The sequence below is a fragment of the Chelonia mydas genome, chromosome 5, assembly GCF_015237465.2.
Source record: "Chelonia mydas isolate rCheMyd1 chromosome 5, rCheMyd1.pri.v2, whole genome shotgun sequence".
Lineage (NCBI taxonomy): Eukaryota > Metazoa > Chordata > Testudines > Cheloniidae > Chelonia > Chelonia mydas.
The window spans coordinates 66,206,277-66,229,993 of record NC_051245.2 but is presented as its reverse complement, the minus strand read 5'-3'; the positions used below and the strand labels follow the sequence as shown (position 1 = coordinate 66,229,993).

General features: G+C 39.5%; 1 long non-coding RNA gene across 1 annotated transcript in view; it reads left to right on the top strand.

The window, feature by feature from the left end:
• Positions 1-21,776, top strand: part of LOC122465989 — a 47,524-nt gene extending 25,748 nt beyond the window's left edge. The window contains exons 2-3 of the long non-coding RNA XR_006291166.1: positions 20,486-20,605; positions 21,645-21,776. This is a non-coding gene — a long non-coding RNA (uncharacterized LOC122465989). The remainder of the gene's footprint in view (positions 1-20,485; positions 20,606-21,644) is intronic.
• The last annotated feature ends 1,941 nt before the right edge of the window (positions 21,777-23,717 follow it).

The following is a 23,717-nucleotide window of genomic DNA, read 5'->3' as shown; positions in this document are numbered from 1 at the left end:
AGCCCTGCCAAAGGGATGTATGCCTACAGCCAACTCTCTTACAGTATCTTGTTTGCCTGTGATTTCAGACAACTGTGAGAAGCCATCAAATTAAAAACTCACTCTTGGCTTTACAAAGAATCTTTTTTTTTTTTATCGGGAGTAACTAAGGAGGGAGATGGAAATAATGCACAGAACCTGTTTTTGGTTGTGATGGGGTATTAACCCTGCATGGGCTCTGCCAGAGCCTAATTGGGCCAGGTGGACCCAATCAGCCAATTAGGCTGCAAATGGGGGAGATTTAGGTTGTGTGGAGAGTTTTGATTAGAAAGAAGCCCGCCTGTGAGGGACCAGGCAGGGCTTCTATAAAGCCAGGAGATTGGAAATAGTATAAGGAAGAAGTCTTTAGTTCTCTGAAGTGAAGGAAGGGGAGAAGAGGCATGGTAGGAAGGAGTCAGGTAGTGAGAGTAGTAAGGTGGTGCAGATGCAGGCCTTGACCGTTCACTACACAGGGTCCTGGTCTAGAACCAAGAGTAGAGAGTGGGCCTGGATTCCTCTGCTAACCACTGCAGAGTGGTAGTGCTAAGGGTTATGGATATGAAGACTGCCGAAGTCATTGTGAGAGTGACATAGTCAGGGCAGTGAGAGGACTGCCTGATGCTGCTTGTGGAGAGAGACTTTGAAAGACCACCCTGGAAAGGGAAACCACTGAGTGACCTGGCCAAAGGGCTAAGTCATGAAGAGGTAGTAGCAGTTCCTGAAGCAAGAGTGGGGCTGCAGACAGACAGATAGAGAGAGCAAGAGTGCAATAGCAGGAGGGGTGTTGGTCTTCCAGAGCTAATCTCCAGAACCGTCAGGAGGAAGTGATGTCTAGTAGTGAGTACTGTGCCCCCTCACTCTGGTGTGGGCATCAATTTCCTGCTAAAGCTTAACTTACGTTGTTTCTGTTAATCACAAAGTTCAGTACCTGAAATATATTTTGCAATAATCACATCTTCTATCAAAGGATAGTCCTGGTTATTGTGATAATTTTTTCCCACACATGTAGCCTCAAACCTTGGAAGTGCTTTAGCGGCAACAAGTAAACAATAGGATTCCTCAAAGAACAGCAGCAGGAAATCTGCTCCAAGTCAGGAACCCTAATTATATTTGACTCCCAGGTCTTTATATCAAAATCCACATATTGGTTGAAGGGTAGAAAACAAACCTTTTCTAGAGGAGGAACATATTACTATCAGTGATTCCCAGTATTGCTTCCAATTGTTTACCGAAGCTGTCCTGAGACTGTTCACCTGACACATGGGGAGTTTTTTACAAGCACATATATTTTAAAACCTTGTCTAAGGGGCATGTCTACATGTACCGCTCTGTAGCGGCGCAGCTGTACCAATGTAGCTGCAGTGCATCTGGTGAAGACGCTGTCTGCCGATGGGAGAGAGCTCTCCTATCTGCATAATAAAACCACCTCCGCAAATGGCAGAAGCTATGTTGGTGAGAGAAGCTCTCCTGCTGACATAGTGCTGGGCACATGAACACTTACGTCGCTCAGGGAAGTGATTTATTCACACGCTGAGCGACATAAGTTATGCCAACATAGGCTGCAGTGTAGACATAGACTAAATTTTACTTTTTCTCCTGCTTGGGATGTTCTTAGTTGTGTGTACAACTGCTTATCAATATTTACTTCTATAATAGGAGATTCCCCAATCTCCCCATGTCCAATTATTGATTTTTTTTTTCTATAAATTCAACTTCAGGGGCCATTTTATCAAATAAATCCTTCAATCTGTCTTTTTTAAGAATGTTTTCTCCATCTCCAGCGCTGATTTACATAAAATTGGTAGGTGAGCCTCCCCTTCACTTAGAAAGATCTAATGGACCTAAGTGCATCTTATGTAAACGCAATATTGGTGATAAGCATGAGGTTGATTTCCAAGCTATTTGTTATAGGAAGAGCACAGAGCCTGTGGCTCAGATTAAGAGCTAATGTGTAAGGGTGTAGCTGTATGTCAGTAAATGACGATGTTAGAAAATCTAAGTAGTTGTAATTTACCGAAGGCTGATAACCCCTTCCCTCTGTAAAACCTACCTATTGGGGGTTAACAGAAAAGACATCTCTACCTGGAAACCTTTTGCAAGGTTTTTCACTGATCCTTCTGTTGGAGAAGGGAGTCTGTATTCCTGCAGAATGAGCCAAGGGCTCTTTCCTATGTCCATGTTAGGCTCTGGATTTCTGGGTCCTTGATAGAACAACTTCAGTGGAATTCCCAGTGATTTTCTTTGACCCCAAACCCTCCCTTAAATGGTTTCGTCCCTGTGTAAGGGCTCTATAGAAAAGAGATTCAGGTGCTGTATTACATTAGCTTTCTCAAATCACCATGGGGCCAGTGGGGTGAGGGGATGAGGCCCCATGGTGATTTGCCTCCTAACCACCTAGCAAAGGGCCAACTGGTCCCTCAGTCTCCGCTGCCTCCTCCAACCTCCGCTCAGATTCCTGGATTGTTGACTGCCTTTCATAAGGCTTGGGGGAATGGAGGTAGGGAAGGCATGTCACCCCTTCTGTGGGGGAGAAGTTCAGTACGGAGAATATCCACCACACATGGATTGTGGGGCATGATGTAGCTTGGAGAGGCTAGAGAAGTTTTGTTTTTCACTAGCTTAGACTCCCCTAGAGTCACTAATGCTACTTTATACATCACTTCTGAATTTGACCCTGTAGCATTGCCAGGCAGGCTAAAAGTAAGAGTTGATTAAGTTGGTACAGGCTTTTGTTGGGATAACATCAGGTGAAGTTTTACTTTTTGAGGTCATTGACTTGTTGGCTTCATAAGACTAAAAACATAAAAGCTGCCAAATAGCAAAGAAATCACAATGTCAACAGCTTCACAGAAAGGAGCAGGAAAGAACTGGGTGAGTTAAAAGAAATCCTGAGACTGGCACCAGCAAGTGCCTAAGTAACACTCAGTCTGTCATCTTGCCTTCTGCTACATCTTGCAAACATTGGCAGGCATTCCTAGGCAGGGAGTAAAGACTGCCACTACACTAATCTACACCATTACTAGCCCTTGGAGAAGCCCTGAATGTTTTTTGATAACCAGACCATCCTGTACCCAACAGCTGCTGAAGACAATGGGAGCTTTTCTGTTTAACTCTCATATGACTTAGATCAGGCCCCTTATGTGAGGAGGAAAGGCATTTAAAAATAACTTTATATGTTAGTTTGAAGGGGAGGGTGCTACACTGGCCAAACAGCTGTGATATGAGAGTGCAACAGAATAATAAAAGCATAAATTGGAAAAAAAAAAATTCCACAATCCCTTTTAATGTGACATCCCTGCCCCTAGCTTATAAGAAAATGATGGAACAAAATCTATTATCACTTACTAGTGTGTAGCCTTCTCTTTTCTAGTGAAAAATGTTAGTTTCATCAATCAAAGGACTAAACTGAGTGAATATTCCTGTCTGATTTGTCATAAACAAAACGAAAATAATGAATCAAATTTGTTGATAAAACTGTCAATTAGACAGATTCTTATCTAACAGCGGGTTGAAAATCCAAGATGTCTGCCACAATGGAAAATGATGAAAATGACAGCTGTTTAAATGCCAGTGCAAGATTTCTACATCTGCTTGGTACAGCAGCTGAAAGTTCAGACTCTGGGCTTTAAAATGATAGAAAGATTAAGCTAAATCTTCATGTGATTGTCAAGATATCAATGTTTAAAGCAGATGTTGGCAATTTTTTAAGGAATGAAAACTCCTACAGATGTTGGAGGCTGGAGCACTCAAAGTAGTTGGGCTATATAAAACCCTGTCTGAGGAAAAGAACATGGTTTTTGTAGAAACTAAATGATCTGCTATTTCTGAGCTCAAAAATGGAACTTCCCTCATCATGGGTATGAAAAGCACTGCTTTTCCGTGCTTGTTCCCATTCTGCTTTGTGACATTTGTCAGTTATGCCCAGAGATTTTTACCTCTTTCTTTATGGTGATGCCACAAGTTAAAATGAAAGATTTTGGCAAAGCTGGTTTAAAAGAAGGCACACATTAATCACCAACTCTGGAATAAACATTTTCAATGCTTGGCCACCCCAGACTTTGGTTATTTTTCTTTTACTTCTTTAACTGTATATCTCCCATTTACAAGTTCCACTTATAAATATCCTGGATCAAATTCAAGGTCCCCATCTTAATTTTCAAGACCCCTGCCTCTGTCTTTGTGATGATGACCTCCCTTGACAGCCATGTTCCTCAGAAATTGAGAGCCTGTCATTCTCAAGGGTGAAGCTGATGAAAGCAGGAGATAGGGCTTGCTTGACAACAGGGCAAAGGCTTTGGAACTCATTACTAGAGGAGATAAGAATTACTACAAATTTTGCTGCTTTCAGAACAAAGCCTAAAACTTACTACTTCAACTTAACTTTTCACTAGGTACTGTTAAAAACAGCCAAAAAGAAGAGGAGGAGAAAGAGGCAAAGGGAAGGAATTAGCAGGAGAGGGGGCAGGAGAGAGAGAGAGAGAGGAAATAATTAAAGAAATAAAATGTAGTCCTGCCTGTCTGGGTAAGTAGAGAGGAGAACTAATTTAGTGGCCTATTGTGAGTTTGGTTATTATTTCTTATGAGGTACTCAACCACTACTGTGATGGGAAACATTATAAGAACTTAAATAGAAAGGTATAACTCCAGTTTCCAATGACAATAACAGACATCCTAATTAACTAGGGAATCAAAAGAATAGTTGAAAATATCTGAGTAATTAAACTGTGATAACTTCTAACTTAGATGGAGTTGAAGGGTCCATTTACTCATAGCATGTGCAGACATTTTCCTCTCTTTTGTTTGGTCTACTTTAGTGGCCTAAATGTGGTGGAATAGGACATAAATTTCTACCACCTATGCTGCTCTGCCTCCTTATACCTATAATATTACTGCCAAAACCCTAACTTTCTACTGGTCTCCCATGAAGACCTATGGCTCAACTATCTGTCTCTCAGTCAAGTTCATTGAACTGGTAACCTACAGTACTGCATAAGCAGCATATACACTCATACATTAAAGCATCTCCACATACATTTACCCACCTACCTTAACTGTGTTATCACTTTCATTTTTTTCACCTTTTACCACTTGCTTGCCTTTCAGCATAGATCCCTCTTATAATCATGCGAACACCCATACAAACTTATTCTCCTTTTAGCCTTCTTCCTTGGTATCCCATTTTCCCATCTATGCATCTGGAGTCCCTGTCCAAACTTGCTGCCCAGTCTTAACTCTGCTCTGGCTTAATTAACACAACTCTTCTTTCTTCACCTATTATAACCTATCCCTGTGGACCACCTCTATGTGCGATCACAAGAGCAACTAATTGAGAAGTTATTCTTAGGCCTAATCTTGGCTTGTGCCTCTGTACTATTCTCTTATCCCTTCTTGAAAATAAAAAGAGGTCACATTTCTGAGTTAACTACCTGTTAGAGTTTTCACTAAAATTAGGACCAAATTTCTATTTCAGATACATGCACAGGGCTCCCGTTAACTTAACATGTTCAACATTGGAATTTGGTCCATAGACCTTGCTTGACCTTTGTACAGATGAACAGTGTAAGACTGAACTTTCTGAGGGCTGTAACATGCCAAAGGTCTGAAGCAAACATTTCACATCATGGCTAGAAACATCATGCCAGAAACATGCAAATAAGGCTGACGATTAAAAATCTTACGGGATGGTGGTGTTTTTCAAGATTTTTTGCAATTTCAGCTATCAGTTCTTTTGTTTCTCTGGAGAAGATAAAATAGTATTTCTGTGTTTGTGACATTATTCCTCTAAATGGTTAGTTTCTGCCAAAAACCAGGCCTTTGATGTATATATGCATAGCCTTCAGAAATATGGCTGTGACATAAATTAGAACTGTAATGTATGATGAAACTGGAGTATTCTTGCCATAACCTGATTTTGTTTAGCATTGCTGTAAACTATTTGAAAGAGGGTGTGTGTGGGTGTTTTTTGTTTTTGTTTTAGTCCTAGTCCTAACCAAGAACAGAAAAATATACTAATTTCGTTGTGTTTGAAATTCAAAAGGTACAGTATCTGGATACCTCTTTTCTTGCTATGTGCTCCTGGAACTGCATACCTACTACTTTTTTAAAAAAAAAAACAAAAACCAAAAACCAACCCCCCCCCCCCCCAAACCCATTTCTGACAACTTGTGACTGTTCTTTCCACCTCTGCTCTAACCCCAGTGACCTTTTGATTCTCTTGGTGAATCAGACATACCTTTCACTATGCCTCTTATATTTTCTGTTAGAAATATAGTTAGTTGGGAAAACCTTGGATAGACCAAAAAGTCGTTCCCCGTGATCTGTCATTGTCTGACTTTGAGTGGGTGCATCTGGCAGAGATAAAACTGGTATCTGTGGGTTTTCTTGGAAACAGTCCACCTAATGCGTTCTTCTGAATTTCTCAGAATTTTTGTTTTCCTAACACAGAGCCTAACTGCCACTTCCTGCTGTGATTAAAATTCAAATGGCCAAAGAGATTATTTAAATTCTAATAACAGAATATTCTCATCTAAATTAGGAACAAATTCTGGAGTCAGCAGAAACATGACACTGTAATCTTGACATTAATGTTTACCTAATTCAACTCAAGATCATGATCTTAAAGTCAGAATGTGTTTATTTTGTCAAGTCATTACAAATATGCTTCTTACCGTAGAATTTATTTACTTGTTCTTATTTTCTTCACTATTTAGGTATTCTCTGGGCATACTAATTCCCTTCTGAGGCCAATACCATTGCTAATACTGCATTAATAAAGATAAAGACATAAAATAAAATGTTGCAATAAATATATCTTGGTAGACACAGGCCTGTATTTGAACTGAAAATTGTCTCAAGACACTTTCATTCTTTCTATTGCTATGGTTGTAGAATTAGGGCACATTGCTAAGGGGACCTCTATTACATCTATTAATGAGATTTATAAGAACGCTAATAGGTAAATCGAAAGTCCAACTCTAGTAACAGTAATGCAAATTAATACAACGCCAACTCTTTGCAATTCAGGTTTATAAATATTCATGATTGTCTTCCATTCTCATATGTATAAATACTTTCAGGACATACTTAAATATAAAATGTGTATGTTTAGAATATATCCTATTATATGTATGTCCTGTATCACACAGAGGGATATTAAATCTACATAATGTGTAAGGATTAAGTCATGTCACTCTCATTATTGATGAACTGGAGAATGTATTCCAAAGTATTTGTGCCTTGTGGTTAAGAGAGATTATTTCTGTGTCATTACCATGTTAACTTTTTTCACTTGCTGCACACAGTATTAATGTGAGTTTATCTGGTACCTACATTTCTCATGTTTCCTGTTTTGTAGGGTTTTCTTATTAAACAGGTAAAAGTTAAACCATGAAGAGACTGCCAAACAAAATGGTGTTAGAAAAACAAAATATCTCATTGGTTCCTGTGATGATATTGGAAATTGGATTGGATTATATAGCGGTAATGTACATGTATAAGAATAATACCTTGCTCCACCACTTAAGTCATCTCGTTTATGAAAATCAATACCATATTAAAATTTGACCTATTAAATAATATGGCATTTTTCCAGTGCTGTAATAAATGTAACTGATATTCAAGCCTACTGTTTGTGTGTGTGGTTTATGACTGTTAAACACCAAGCACAAGGTCTTTTTTTGTTTTGTTTTTTAAGTATTATTGATCTTGTCCATGGGTTGCTTTACTCAGTTATGTGATATTTAGGGCATATACTTTTTACTTTATTTTGATGATTAACTTCGACCTCTATACTTTTCATTCTGTTGAAATAGTTACTTATCTGCTCTCTCAAATCAGTCAGGTTTTAGCCTTAAATACAAATAAAATTAGTTTAGTTCTCTGCTTATTTTGGTCTTGTCTACAATAAGACTAAAAGGGGGAAGTTAGAATGTGTTAGCTAAAAATGTTTGAACTAAATCTAGTGTAGACAAGGCAGTGTAGGGTTGAACGCATGTTAGGTTGGTCGAGTTAAAGCCTAGGCTCCCCCTGAGGCCTTACGTAAGAATGGCCATACTGGGTCAGACCAAAGGTCCATCCAGCCCAGTATCCTGTCTCCCGACAGTGCCCAATGCCAGGTGCCCCGGAGGGAGTGAACCTAACAGGTAATGGATCAAGTGATCTCTCTTCTGCCATCCATCTCCACCCTCTGACAAACAGAGGCTAGAGACACCATTCCTTACCCATCCTGGCTAATAGCCATTAATGGACTTAACCTCCATGAATTTATCCAGTTCTCTTTTAAACCCTGTTATAGTCCTAGCCTTCACAACCTCCTCAGACAAGGAGTTCCACCGGTTGACTGTGTGCTGAGTGAAGAAGAATTTCCTTTTATTTGTTTTAAACCTGCTGCCCTTTAATTTCATTTGGTGGCCCCTAGTTCTTATATTATGGGAACAAGTAAATAACTTTTCCTTATTCACTTTCTCCACACCACTCAAGATTTTATATACCTCTATCATATCCCCCCTTAGTCTCCTCTTTTCCAAGCTTTTCCTAGCTTCTTTAATCTCTCCTCATATGGGACCCGTTCCAAACCCCTAATCATTTTAGTTGCCCTTTTCTGAACCTTTTCTAATGCCGGTATATCTTTTTTGAGATGAGGGGACCACATCTGTACGCAGTATTCAAGATGTGGGCTCACCATGGATTTATATTAGAGCAATAAGATATTCTCCGTCTTATTCTCTATCCCGTTTTTAATAATTCCTAACATCCCATTTGCTTTTTTGACTGCTGCTGCACACTGCCTTGATCAGTCTAGCACACGTTAAAGCAGAGTGTCTACACTAGACTGTGTGTTCTAACTGATGTTAGAAAATTGTCTTACATGTTCTAACAATGCACCTTTTATCCTAGTTTAGACAAGCCTTCATGTACCTCCCATGCAGACTACAAGAGCTTCTTTATTGCCACTGGAGTTTTCTTACTTGTGATGGAAACTGTAAAGCAAATGAAAAGTGTGATCACTTTTTAGGGTGCTGTACTAGGGGTTGGATTTTCCAAAGTGCACAGCGTTGGCCTAACTGAAATCAGCAGTAACTACCTTTCCCAATGCAGCATTCTCCTTTCCTCTTCATTATCAAACACCTTTTTATTGCTATGCTTCCTTTATCATATGCTGGCTTTCTCAGCATTATTTGATAGTAAGCATATTTTTGATAATTTCACTGCATGGCCTTTCCTTCCTTCCTTCCCCTTTCCTTTTTGTACAATAACTCAGTTTTCATATACCATTTATTCTCCTATACTATGAACACCGAGCTCTTCTGCTCTTGGCAAGGTCAGCACTCAAAATGTCTTCTGTTAATTCTCCTGAATGTTGTAAAGGATGGTAATTTGATTCTTTGTATCCGCAGTCTTGCTCTGAGAATGCTTAGCAAGGTAGCACAGCTGTACATACCCAAATATTTCTCCATATATTTTCAACACAGGAAACATCTAGCACAACCCAGAAATGACAAGATTTCTTTGTATTTGAGTCCCTAAACAGCTGCAATCCACAGTTGATCATAACCTCTACAAAAATACTTGAAATCTAAATAGAGAAGGTCAATGAAAGACAGCAGTCAATGGCTAATACTCATGGACACTGACACCTCACAAATACACTCCAATCAGCTGTAGTCTGAGTAAACTCAGCAGTACACAGGTATAAACAGAAATGACTTCAATAATTATTCTTAACAATCTTTTGTTAGGGCCTTTTGAACAATACACACTGGCAACACCAAATCAGGAAAGACCAGGGAAATAGTAATGAGATACAGCAAGAAAACCCCCAATCGGACCAGCTGTTGCCCAATTAAACTCAACAGTTCGCAGGTGTTCACTGGAGAATACACAATTTTGCCTAAGATGATGTACCTTCCTAAATAACCCTTAAGAGAATAATACAAAATGCACTTTTATAGTGCTCTTCACATACTTTTTAAAGCTTTTACATTAAGTCAATAATTTTATCCATTAAACATCTCCCTCTCCACTTATGACAACAAGAGGGTATGCATACACTGCAGCTGAGACTGTGCTTCCCAATGTGGGTAGACAGACACAGGCTAGCACTGCTCCAGGTAGCCTGCTAAATATAGCAATGTGTCTGGGGGGAGCTTGGCAGTGGCTAAGGCTAGCCAGCTGAGTACAAATCTGCCTGACCCTTGCTTATATACTTGGGTGGCTAGCCCAAGCTGCTGCCCAGGCTTCTCCCTGCCACATTGCTATTTTTAGTGCATTAGCTTGAGCAGAGACTGGATGTGTCTGTCTAGACCTGCTGGGAAGCATGGTCCCAGATGCAATGTAGACGTACTCTCAGTCAAAACTGAAAATGTAAGCCTTCATAACTAATGTGTATGTTCTCTTTTCTTTTTGGCTCTTAGCCTGCTTTGAAAAATAAAAACAAAAAACCCTAGAACAAAGTCATCTAGGGGGCCTCAATTTTTTTTTTTAAAGAAATGCCTTTTGAAGTCTTTCCGTGCTGAGCTTCAGAAAGTTAGAATAGTAGCAATTCAGTTCATAGACAAGCTTTTCAGTGAAAGTATTCATATAATTCAAACCATTTCAAAACCATAGTATTGGGTATTTAAAATCCTGGTGTGATACGTGCAGAATACTGAGTGCTGAACAGTAGGCTAGCAAAAAAATGTAGCCTATTTGCAAAGGTGATGGAATAACCTTCACAATTTAGCTGTAAATCATTGTGGCTTCTTGTCACTTTCTGATTCTTTTTTTTTTCCCTTTGTCATTCTGCTTCGAAACACAATGGGCAAATTAAATATCTGTCCTCAGTTGAGAGAGAAAATGGGATTATAATATTATGTAGAAAGACCAGTCATAGAAGGATCATTCCTGCCAGGTGAAATCCATTCCACACAGAAAGCCATTAGGATCTAGGTGGGTGGAGTGCAAAGTGTCTGGGAAAGGTAGAATTCTTACCATCAAACCAAAGCCTGCATGAGGGGTGCTGTGTAGCCCCCACAGATGCTATTCAATTCTATAGGCTGCAGTAGCAGCTGCTGCCTCTATATATCAGTTGTGTGGAGTTCTGGGCTCAGCTGATCTCCCAGTCCAGTAACTAAATTACTGTCCCAGTACATTCACTAGTCCACAATGATACCAGCCAGGCTTGGGCTTGCCCTGAGTTATTGCACAGTCTGAGCTCTTATTGTGCATTCTAATACATCTGGCTTTGGTTTTAATTGGGTTTTTCCTCATACTTGCTAAATTGTTAATCTGAAATGGTTGTCAGCATTAGGGCAGGTTAAAGAGGTTCTAATGCCCAGCAAGAAGGGTTCTAATGTTCAAATAAACAACTGAAATGTTGAGGCTTATTGCTTATCCAAACTAAGTCAAATTTCCCAGTATTTGAGGTCTTCCCATCACTACTTCTCATAAGGATTTTTTTATATACTTATGATTTAAAGAGATGCATATGTATAGCATACATGTTGCAGCACAGTTCAGCACCAGCAGGGAGAAAGTTAACTAGCTGCTCAAATCTCCTGAACATGTAAGAGGGATGGTGAATAAGGACTGGATGGAGTGTCTGGTCCAGAGAATAGGAGTTAAACCAGGGAACTCTGAAAACACAGCTCATTGGTAGTCAGGGGGGAAATAGGTTTTTTTTTTCTGATGGACAATGTTGTCCTTCTTGCCGGAAGGGTATACATTTAGGTCCCCTTCCAAACCCACTGAAAGTCGATAGAAAGTCACTGGCTTCCCTAGGTTGCTCTACATCATGCCCCCACATTGTGAACAAACGCTCACACAGGGTAAAGTTCACCACTGTGCAGAGTCTGACCAAAACCTGTTCACCACTGAAGTCCTACTTTAGACACAAGTCCAGTTTCAGGCCTTCTGCACAGGAGTGAATTTAACCCATTATGTGCAAGATGTGGTGTTGGCTGTAAATGCGCATTAGCATGTGTCCATTGTGATAGCTTATGTAGGAATGTGATGGACTCTCCATCACTTGAAGTCTGTAAATCAAGACTGGATGTCTTCCTAAAAGATGTGCTCCAAATCAGTCAGATCTTATGGTTTGATATAGAAATTATTGGGTGAGGGTGTATGTCCTATGTTATCTGGAAGGCCATACTAGATAGTCATGATCTTCTTTGACCTTTAAATACCTATGGATTAACAAGAATACACAAAAGTTGGATACACCTGAACAGATAGTCTAATGCAGGGATCAGCAACCTTTGGCCTGCGGCCTGCCAGGGTAAGCCCCCTTGCGGGCTGGGCCGTTTTTTTTACCTTCTGCGTCCACAGGTTCGGCTGATTGCTGCTCCCAGTAGCTGCAGTTCACTGCTCTAGGCCAATGGGGGCTGCGGGAATCAGCTGCCAGCACATCCCTCGGCCTGCGCAGCTTCTCCCATCAGTGTCGTTAGTCCATCTCCGTTAATGGGACATAGCGCTGTCTACCATGTAGCTTAGGTCTGTATAACTGTGTCGCTCAGGCGTGGATTTTTCACCACCCCAAGCGACATAGCTATACCGATGTGAGTTTATAGTGTAGACCTGGCCTTACTTCTAAGAAATGATTAGAAGTCTGAAAGCCATTTCATTCCCTGTGTGCTTATTTCCTTTTCAGTTTAGCAGGCATTCAGTCTTTCCTTCTATTTCTTTTTTTACACACAAGTGCATATAGTAAAATCCACCGCAGAAACATCACATCACATTCATATGTTAGAGTGAAACTACCATAGCTAACACATATGCTCTTTTTTTAATACAAATGAAAATTGTCCGACTGCAACAGTAAATGTGATTTACACACCACATCCGTTTTTTTTTTCCTCTTAGGGAATAAATGGTGATTTATTTAGTCTCTCTAACAAGTCAGTCAATCCATGAAGGAACTTGCCTTTTCCTTGGAGTCAGGAAGGCATTGCTTTCTCAGATGTCCTCCTAAGCACCATTATTGCCATATATGGTAGTCGGAGGCATGCAGTCAAGTATTTCTGCCTGGGAGAGTGGTTGGTGAAATGGGTATAAAGCTTTTAACACAAACTGCCTCTAGCGGGGAGATGTCCTACCAGGACTCTTACTGGATAATATTAGATAATACTTAGTCCTTCCATGAGTGCAGGGGACTGGACTAGATGACCTCTCAAGGTCCCTTCTAGTCCTCTGATTCTATGATGTTCCATTGTGGGCTTCAAACACAGGTAGTTAGGATTTGACTCTAACTTTAAATGGACACTAAAATAACATTTTCCCCCTAAGTATCCAATCCTGAGGTTCCCACATAGACAATCTTGCTGCTGCTAAAGCAAAATTCATATTGTGGACCAGATTTTTCATAGATGTGTGTAAGCAAACACAAAATTGCTTCCCTAACTTGTATGCACAGTTACTGGGAATGCATGTACACAGGCACAAAATGTGTGTGCAAATGATCAAATACAGAGGGCACTCTCTGCATAAGACCTTTTATTAACTTGCTGTACAAGGCTGAACGTTATGCATCAGGAATATCTGTTTATACCTATAATATCTTACCTAACCGAGTGTCCTTTCTTTATACATATTTATAATATATATGAAAGGGCACCCAATGTACGTCATTGTGCACTGATCTACTGGGTATATGCACAGTTCTGGAATTCTGACTGAAAATCTACAATTCAGCCCTTAAAATTTTAGTGACCGAGTCTGATCTTCTTATGCTGGTTTTGCTCCTGATTTTCAGCAGCATAAGTGAGATCAGAACCAGGCAGTAGGTATTACACAGCTATTTTTCTGACTGTTGTAATAAATATTATCCTCGTTATTCAGAGGATACTTGAGGTTTTTAAGGGACTGAATCTGGACACATTTACAACATGTCCTGAGATCAAGCCTATATTCCAGTCTTGATCCTGCTCTTGTCTAGACACTGGTAGCATAGTTTTAAAGATTCCTCTTCATTTAGAAATGCATCAAATGTATCAGTTTGCTCATCTAGTGGAACGCTTTCTATGTAAATGGTTAACTTGTGGAATTTTTCAATGCAAGATTTTTTTAAAAAAAATTTGAAAGAAAGAGAATAATACTGTCCTTGATGCATCTTTTCAACTTTAGCATAAAAACGAATCAGACTGTGTCTGTAAGCTCATTGTAATTTTCAGAGCTGTATCTAACCCCTTTCTAATTATTGTAATGTAATTTCATCCACTCAGGAAGAAAACTTTTAAATGATTCTGTGCGATTCAAGGGCAAACTAACTATGCAGGGCTTTATATCTCAAGATCTTGTGTCAAAAATGCTGCTTTCATGGTTTTTGGGGCGAGGATAAATGTTGGATTCCTTTAAAACTCGGAGGGTCAGATCCTCAGCTGGTGTAAATTAGCATGGCTCTGTTAATTCCAATGGAGGTACAGTAATTTACAGCAGCTGAGCATCTGGCTCAGAGATGGAACTGAGCCATGCAGCATTTGGATATGATTTCAAGCACCCGAATGCTTGGCATTGTTCCAGTCTAATGTTTTGGTTTGGGTCCATCTTTATTTAAAAACCTAAACATGCTTTTTTTTTTTTTAAGTAACTTGATGCTGACATTGTTTGCTCCATCCATATTGTTCCTTTACGTTTATTTGTTTTTTTTTCTTTCCTTCAATGAATGAGCAGAAAGAAAAAACAAAGGTGAAATCTTAGCTCTTTATTTAGACTAGAACTGGTAGACATGATGGCAATGCAAACAAAATGATAATGCTATTGGAATGCATGCTTGCTTATTTTTGAATACTGCCAAAAGATGTCCCAATCCTTTGTCTTTTTTTTCTGAGAGTTTATTTTTATTACTAAATGTTTAAAATTGACTGCAGTTCAGTAAGACTTTTATCTAGTCTGGAGCATGCGACAGGGCTGCTTATGAATGACAAAGCTTCACACCAGAGGCCAGGTTAGATAAATGTAAGCTCTTCTACATGGGCTCTATACGAGCCTCTTAAAGTTGACTAGAGCTCTGTGAAATGTTAATCATAAAGCCCAGAAATCATATGAAACGCACCCGGGTTTCAGTTTTGTTACAAACTTGGGCTAGCTCCTTACAAAGGCTCACTCAGGTATGCAACCTTTTAGAGCAAAACTTGACTAATTTACAGTTTTGCATTGCAATTAGAGATAGTCCTGAGCTGCAAGCAAATCTAGATATTAAACTTTCTAAAGTTCAGGTGTGTTCAAATCCAGGATTTTGGTTTGTCATTTTGTACAGTCAGGAATCCACAACAAATTTCAGATCTGGAACTTAGTTTAGAGCCCTTTCTAAGTATTGGAGTACTGGGATCCACTGATGTTTGGGTCCTTCTCTGACTGAAATCTGGTGAAACTCAGTGACTTTTTTTGACGGAGTTTCTGTGACACTAAGCTCCCCTGTGTTCACGCCCTACACATTATTGTAACGATCTTTGTACAAAATAAGCCTGGAGATCTATCATTTGAAAACTAACAACTCACCGACCATTAGTATCCTTGCATGATGCACGTACACGATGGGTCTTGACTTATCAATATATTCTGGAACTATGACTAAAGTGTGTGTGTAACCGAGGTCTGACAGGGGGAGTTGTTAAACAGGTCTATCCTAAACAAAGGAAAGTGTGTGTACCTCAATTTACATATAAGCAGTAAATGGACCCATGAAGCTAAGGAGGCTTGGAGGCAAGCCTCACCCTAACAAGTGTAGACAGCATAGTGTCTACACCCAACAGGAGAGAGAAGAAAGGTCTGGGTTTTATTTTTCAAAGAATCCATTTCAAAGGTTTACGGGTTTATAAAGGCGGGGGCTAGGAGCAGGGGAAAGCAGCTGAACCTCCAGTGTCAAGCACCTGAAACAAATGATTGTATACAGTATTACTGTAAAAATTTAAAAAAAAAACAAAAACTAAAAGGGTATAGAGTGAGGTCTCCTTTGAAAGCAAATGACACACTGGTGATTCATATCCTTGAGAAATGTATATATTAACCCTACAGGAGGAATTAGGAATTTCCTGTGCTATTTATTTTATGCAAAAAATTAAAAGGGCTGACTATGTGAGTCTGTAGATACCTCTCCCGTAAGTTACAAAAACAAGTGCAGAACACCAAGCTCCCCGCTGTATTTTAGTCTTGCATGTTTATGATCACTTAAACTTTGACCCACAGAATAGGATAGTGCATTTTTAAATAAAAGGATTTGACCTTCTGGTTATGTTATCGTCTTGAAATGACTTATTTTAAAAAGTGAATTTAAATCACTGGAGAAGTTGCTGCGGACTTTGCCAGAAATGTGCTGTGCTAATTTGTCCCCTCAAAAGCTGCCCTTCCTGACTCAGGCTCTGAAAAGAGAAAGGAGATGAGTTTTTGGGCAAGCAAGAGAAGATGAAAAAGGCAAAAAGATGGCAAATGACTATATTTGAGGTTAATGTTTGTAGAACCAAATATTTAAAGGGCCACCATTTTTATATGCACAAAACTTGCCTGAATACACTTTCACAAACTGCATTACCCAGGGAGGTTGTAGAATCTCTACCATTAGAGATTTTTAAGAACAGGTTGAACAAATGCCTGTCAAAGATCTAGATAATACTTAGTCCTGCCTCAATAAAAGGGATTACACTTCTGTGTTTTTAAGATTTATGAGTGCAAATTGGGTAATTACTAGAGTTGCGTGAACTGGACATATGCTGGTTAGTGTTAGTTGGACACATACTAAAAGGTAATATAATATTGTTTCTGTTCTCTGGTTAGATGAGTGTAAGGCCTGGTTTACACTGAAGTTTTTACTGGTAAAACTTGCGTTCTGAATAACGTTGGATGCATTGACACTCATTGTTGTATCTTGATGACAAACCCCTGAACCTCAGCTGATCAAGTTAATCAGCTCACTGTGCAGTATAAGTCCTCTACTGACACTCTTTCACCAGTACAAGTCTGCATGGTTGCCTGTACTAGTACGGTCCCCAGCAACAATCCCAAAATGAATTTCTGTCCCCATAGCAGTGACAGTTGAGGTCAAATTTTTGAATGCTGCTTGCTAGGGCTCACACCTTGGCCTACACCCCTGCCTTTAAAATCTCTGGTGTCTTTTGGAAATGCCTCTCTTCCTAGTAGCCCACCTTAGCGAGTCCATCTTTGCTATCTTAGCATATAGGTATGGCCCCGCATAAAGTTGCAATTAAATCTTGTGCTGCTGCCTGGTCCAGGAAAGAAATCCTGGATTTCCTCAGTGCAGGGAGATGAGGCAGTGCAAGCACAGCTGCAGAATTTCTTTAGGAATAAAAATGTTTACTTAGACATTGTGAGGAGATGCAGAAGCTGGGTATGACAGGGACGAGTTCCGAGGCCAGGCAAAGAAGGAACTGCGGCAGTCCTGCCAGAGGACAAAGGAGGCCAACAAAACTTCTGGTGGTGCTCCTCTTCCCCCCCAAAAGGTGCCACTACTCTGTGGAGATAGATGTTGAGCTGTGTGGGGACCACATTGCCTTCCAGTGAGTGACAGTGGACACCTGTGAGGTCTGGAAGAAGGCATCACAGGGCTGTACAGAGATGAAGAGTTTATTTTGGAGAGGGAGGTGGAGAATGCAGAGCCCATGAACAGCCAAGAGCTCTTTGAAACCCAACCTAATCCAGAGAGAGAACCCGCAGAGGGAGGGGAAGGGGACTCAAGTAGATGTAACTTCTGTTAATGCTCATCTTTTGGGGAAAAAATTCTTCATGGCCTGTGACACTCTTCTCTCCTCCCATATCCCTGCTCATGCAGGCAGTTGCAAAAACTCAGTCTCTCTCCCCTTCAGAATGGTGGCTGATTGTGCATGGTCAGAGAACAAAGGAATTCTCTTTTAAAAGAGCCAGTTTATTTTAAGAGCATGCACCGATAGTAATAGGCAACAAATAATTAAATACCTTAAGCAACCAAAAAGCATTCTGACATACATACTTTAAACTATATTTCTTATTTTTTGCCTGCAAAATAAAAACTGTGCCAATATAATTAAATGCATTCAGAACCAAAAAGGAAATACATATTAACCAATACCTGAGCATTCAAACTAAACACATCAAAAATATAAAAGAATGCTTGGCATTCAGATAACATGAGTTATAAACTTATTGGATGTGGTTTTCTAGTCAAACACAATATTTTGGTTTTCAAATCCATGAACAAAACAAATTACTTGCATGCTGTGCTTAGAGTCGTAAAGTAGAAACTGTTGCTGGCTCAGGGGGTTTGGCTTGCACAGGCTCATAGTAATATCTGCTGACCACAACTGTACTGTGCTTTCAGAGCTTCTCCTTTTTCTTGGCCCAGACATCCTTTTCATCCTCTGGTATCAGCTACCCCGGGTTGCAAGCTTTCAGAGCACAATTACCACCATTTCTTCACTGTCACAGCATCTCTCATTTCAGTGTCTGAGTTGGAGTGCTGGGACAGACTTCACACACACAAAACCAGGCATGTGGTGAGCTGCATCCAGAAGTTCTACTGACAGTCTGATTTGCTGCATGATCAGATCCCCATCACTCAGTGCTCATTTCATGGGCTCAGAACCACTGTTTCCCCATTGAGACCTGGTCAGTGAATATCTGCAATAGCTGGCAACTTTCATTCACTGTTTTGTATCATTCACTGCTCTGTAGTTTTCTCATTTTCACTGCTACACCGTGGTGGTAGTTGAAATTCTGCAGGTTCAGAAGAATCAATCACTTTGTCTCTAAAATGGATGAGATAGCTCTGCTGATCTGTTCAGCATCCATGCTTCTGCAACCAAGATGGCAGAGAGTTTAAGATGTGGCACAAGGAAGAGAAGATTGTGGCATGGAACTGAGGGAACAGTGGAAATTTGACCCCAGACTCCCACAATTCCCCAAGAGGAGTGCTGGTATCCCATAACACATGGCAAAATCTTCCCAGAAGATGGTGTGCTGGAAGGTGGGACAGGTGACACTGGGATGTCTACCCATGTACTGCATGTCTTTTGCTGACATCTGTTGTGTGAGGATATGCTGTACTGGCAAAGGCAGCCAAACATGAACACATTTTAGGAAGATAGCAAGGATGTCAGCAGGGATATGCCAACAGAAATTTTACTGGTAAGATTTTTATAGTGTAGAATTAGCCTAAATCTGAGCATTAGGTTTCTAGTGGGAAGATTAAGTAGGACTCAGACTCTGTCTATGCTAGAAAATGGTACTGCTTTAAGTATACCAGTATTGTTAAAGCAGTACAACAAGGGTCCTAATGTAGGCACAATTATACCAGTTTAAAGGTGTCTTATACTGGCATAGCTATATGTGTACAGGAAGGGGAGTAACTATACTATACAGATATAGTTACATCCACAATAGGGCTTTTACTGGTATAGCTATTTTGTTAAAAAGCACACCCCTAACCAAAATAATTATACCAGTAAAACTACTAAGCCCTAAGGGAGGGGCGGGTGGGGGGCATGCACCTGATCCTGCCTCCTCTCTCATTCCTGAATACTCTCTAAAATTTATTTTTCTAAGCATCTATGGTAGTAAGTGTATTAGCTGGAATAGTCATGGAAAGTAAACACAAAGGCAGTGCAAACTCAGTCAGAGACTTAATGTATTTTCATTTGGGTGAATGTGTGCAGATATTTTTCTGAGGTATTCACTCAGATCTGGTGATCTAATTGTCAGATTTGCACATGCAAATGACTGTTTGAATATGCAAACAGATGTACGCAGATTTTCACACAGGCAAGGGAGACCTAAAAAGCTTTATGGCCGATGTAGAGGAAACCTGTTTAGACCGTTCCACTGAGCGTGTGTATCAACTGAGGTTATTTTGACAGGGGTAGTCTCTCTCTTTCTCTGTCAATATACTGATGTTAAGGACAACAGATGAAAAATTTGTTACGTCTGAGTTAGAAAAAATATAGAAAATGATGATTGAAACCAAATATTTTATCATATTCCAGAATCAATGAATCAAAGTAACTTTTCTTCCCAGAGGGAATAAGTAGCAGCTGTTGTCTGAAATACAAGCAACTATTTATTTTTTATTACGTTTCTGTATTTTTTTTTTAAAGATTGTGCATGAAAGTTACTTCACTTTTAGTCAATTGAGGGTAGATGTGGGTAATCAGAGTACAACCATTTCAAAGGTAGAAACCTTTAAAGGGCCACGCCCACTCCTTTGACTCTTGTGAATACTGGTTTATGCTTGGAACCTTTTTGAACTGTAGTGTTTCCTATCCCATGCTTTATTGTAACTGATTCCAAAGCATCTGTATCTGGAAAACTTTTGGTCAAATCACCGGACAAAGCCTGCATTCTAAAAAACAAAATAAACCACACCTTTTTCTTGCTCTCTTTATCTGAAAAAAGGCAAGAGACAGCCAGCTGCCATTCTCAAATTACCCTCACTATTACCATAACCTCTCACTAGCTGGCAAGCAGTTCTCTTCACATAAATTCCTTTTCATTTTTTGGCCGATAATAGATTTATATGATGCTGATCTGTCCATGGAAGCAGCAGTGGGAGGAGTGTGAGCACAGCAGTTGGCAGTCCATGGTGCTGACACGGAGAAGAAACCAAGAACAGAAGATTTTACTTTTTAAGGTCAGCATCTTCATTTCATAACTGAAGCAGGAATAATGATTTTTGGTGAAGTTTTAGAAAGTTAATTTGTCCCTGTATATGCATCAGCATTGGCAGGGATCCATTGGCAGGAGGAGAAAAGATATGTTAAGTAGCATTACTGAAGCAAATAGTGCTTTCCATTGGGTGTTGGCTGACCAAAGTCCCAAATGCTGCATGTTATAAACTATACTCGCATCTAAAATTGCTACTCTCCCGCTGCCTCTAGCTGCCCAACTGAATTGTTTCATTTCTTAACACTCCATTACTTTCACCATGCTATAGCTGTTGTTTATGGGATTTGTGGTCTTCTCTAATTGCAGGCTCTATGTTCTCTTCTCTTGACTTTCCCTCACACTGGTGGGGGCGTCTGACAATGTAGGGAAGAGTGGCAATGTTTTTCTGGGAGTCCTTGGCACAGAACTGTCCAGGAACGGCAGCATACAGTTTCTCAGCTACTGTTTCTCTAGTTATACAACACAGTATGAAACAGTCCTGCTATGTGGATCCCCTGAACATTTCAAGGCATCCTGTTCCCTCTGTGCAGCAAAAACACAGCCATTCCATGATCTATTGTATTTTCTTGCTCACAGAGGACTGAAAGGCAGGATTTACCCAGTACAATACATATTATTATACTCTTACTAACGAGTACTGCCTTACTCCACAAGTCATCTCGTTGACTTCAGTGGGATAATTTGTGGGGCAAACTTGAGTACACATATCAGTCTGGCCTGTAATGAATAATTTTGTTCAATTTCTGAGGGGAATATTCATGGGACGCGGGGGAAGAGAGGGAGAAGAGTCAGTCAAACCTGGAGATAGCATGTAGTAATATTTATGTCAAAGAACATACTCTAATGTTACATTTATGGTACTTGCAAAGCATCTTAGCACAGAATTACTCTTAGCATTGATAAAGTTTTGTTTTACAATTAAATAGCAGCAGAACCAGAAAAGCAACGAGCACATATGGATTTTCCTTTAGCAGTTAACTGAAGTTTTCTGTATTTCCTTCTAGCCTGCAAATGGATTTTGGACTGGAACCATCAGCATATTTGCATTTTTATTTATTTTTTTATTTGCTTTTTTTGGTTAAAGCAAAGCAGATGTAAGACCCAGCTTTCAATAAAAATAAAATCTCATTTACAAAGCACCTAATACAGGAGCGGGTACACCACAGGCTGTTTTTATCTTCCAGTGTTCAGAGTGGGGTGAGGGGAATTGGGCAGTATTAGAAAACTGCAAGTCATTTTTATTGTTTTAGAACTAAATGTGTGCTGAGCTGATACATTGAAAGGACCCTGAGACTGAGTTTACATATGGTGTATTGTAGTGTAAAATTTATAAGCATAATACAAACCTGGATTCCAACAAAGACTAGTTCCAACTAGCTGTGGATTTATGAAATGATTAGGCAATTTCATGTAGCAAAGCCTGATGACCGATAATGTAGTTTACTTAAATGGCAGCGGATTAGCACTTAAATTGTTTAAAGCTACATGAAAAGCAATCTTCAGTGAGCCACAAAAATCTGCTTTTTATAAACCTCATCTTTTATCAGGGATTAAAGGAGCAATGTTTTGACAACATAGTTGATTTACGTGCAACTCATCATTTGTGTATCATTAATCCAAGTTGATTAGTGCCCAAGTTTTCTGTCTCTGGTATGTGTTTCAGCTGTTTACATTTTGGGTAAATGATGCCTTTTTTTTATTGTACATGTTGGGGTTCAGGGCTGTTTTGTGTCTTGGATACACATTCTTGCGATCAGTCCCATCTATGCCTCAGCAAAGTCAGAGATTTATGACTTTTCAGCACGTATTGGTTTAAGTGCTAATCCATCAACATTGTATAGCTGAATTCTGAAATCAGCATCCTCCAAGATGCATTGGCTTCTGAGGCCAGGCCTCAGGTCCTTGTAGAGAAACAGAGGTGCCACTAGACAGTTTTGGATTGAGGATATGTGCTCAAGAGGAATTTCTAGTTGGCATCTTTTATTCAATGGAGTGACATGTCATAATAAAATAAAGCTCTTTCAGAGACTATATTAAGATTACAATGTACACTGTTTTTACAATAATAGAATATTACGTCCACATAAGAATCATGTACTTTTAAAGCAGAGTTCTATATGAGGTGGTGCACCTTGCAAGCTGGTATTTATACATAATTTTCATTTTTGCTTGCTATAGCAACTCTCAATGATTTAAAATATTTATGGCCAGAAAGCTATTTTTTTCCAACTAAAAATGTGCTTGAACTATTCATTTGGAGAAGTCCATTTGCATATAGACTTTCTTCAGAAAGACTAATAAGCTTGGGTTTTCAGAAGTGACTAGTGATTTTGGTTGCCTCTAATTTTGGGAGCCCAGTTTAAAGGGAATTAATTGTCAAAGGGTGGGATTTTCTAAAATTTGGGCCCCTTTAGGGTAGATTAAGGCGCACAGAAATAGAAGCACCCAAAATCACTAGTTATTTTTGCCCATATTACTAATGTCTAACTTATAGTTGTGTGTATTGTCTCCCCTATTACATTCATTCTGTAGAGTAATAAGTATAACAGTTACAGTATTTTATCACATAAGTTAAGTGCAAAATAATTATGCATACTAATTAATTCTACTGTGTCTTCACTGACAAATGGCTTCTGCACTGCTTGACATACTGTTTTACTTTAAAACTATTTTACTCTGTTTCTGAATGGATAATCCAGTTTTGTCTGATTCTAGAAAGATTCAGTAATTTCTATTATACTTAAAAGTGCTGTAGTTTCCAATGCGAAAATAGACTTTAGAAAAAGTCCATATGATTCCCAGCTATTAATACCCCTGAAATCTACTGGTTTCCAAAATCAACAATATCATCCAAGAAGGTTGATGCAGCAGGGATCCAATTTTATAGTATTTATTTTCCCATGGTGATCATTTTAGTTGTCCTATTTGTTCCTAATATTTCCTATAGAGTTCTCTGTGGTTTTCAGTATCCTGCTGGCACTATTTCTTCATATATGGCATAGAGTTTTATATACAAAACAATTTCCAAAAGATCAAATCAACTTGTGTAACATGTCATAGTTGCTTGTATTTTAATA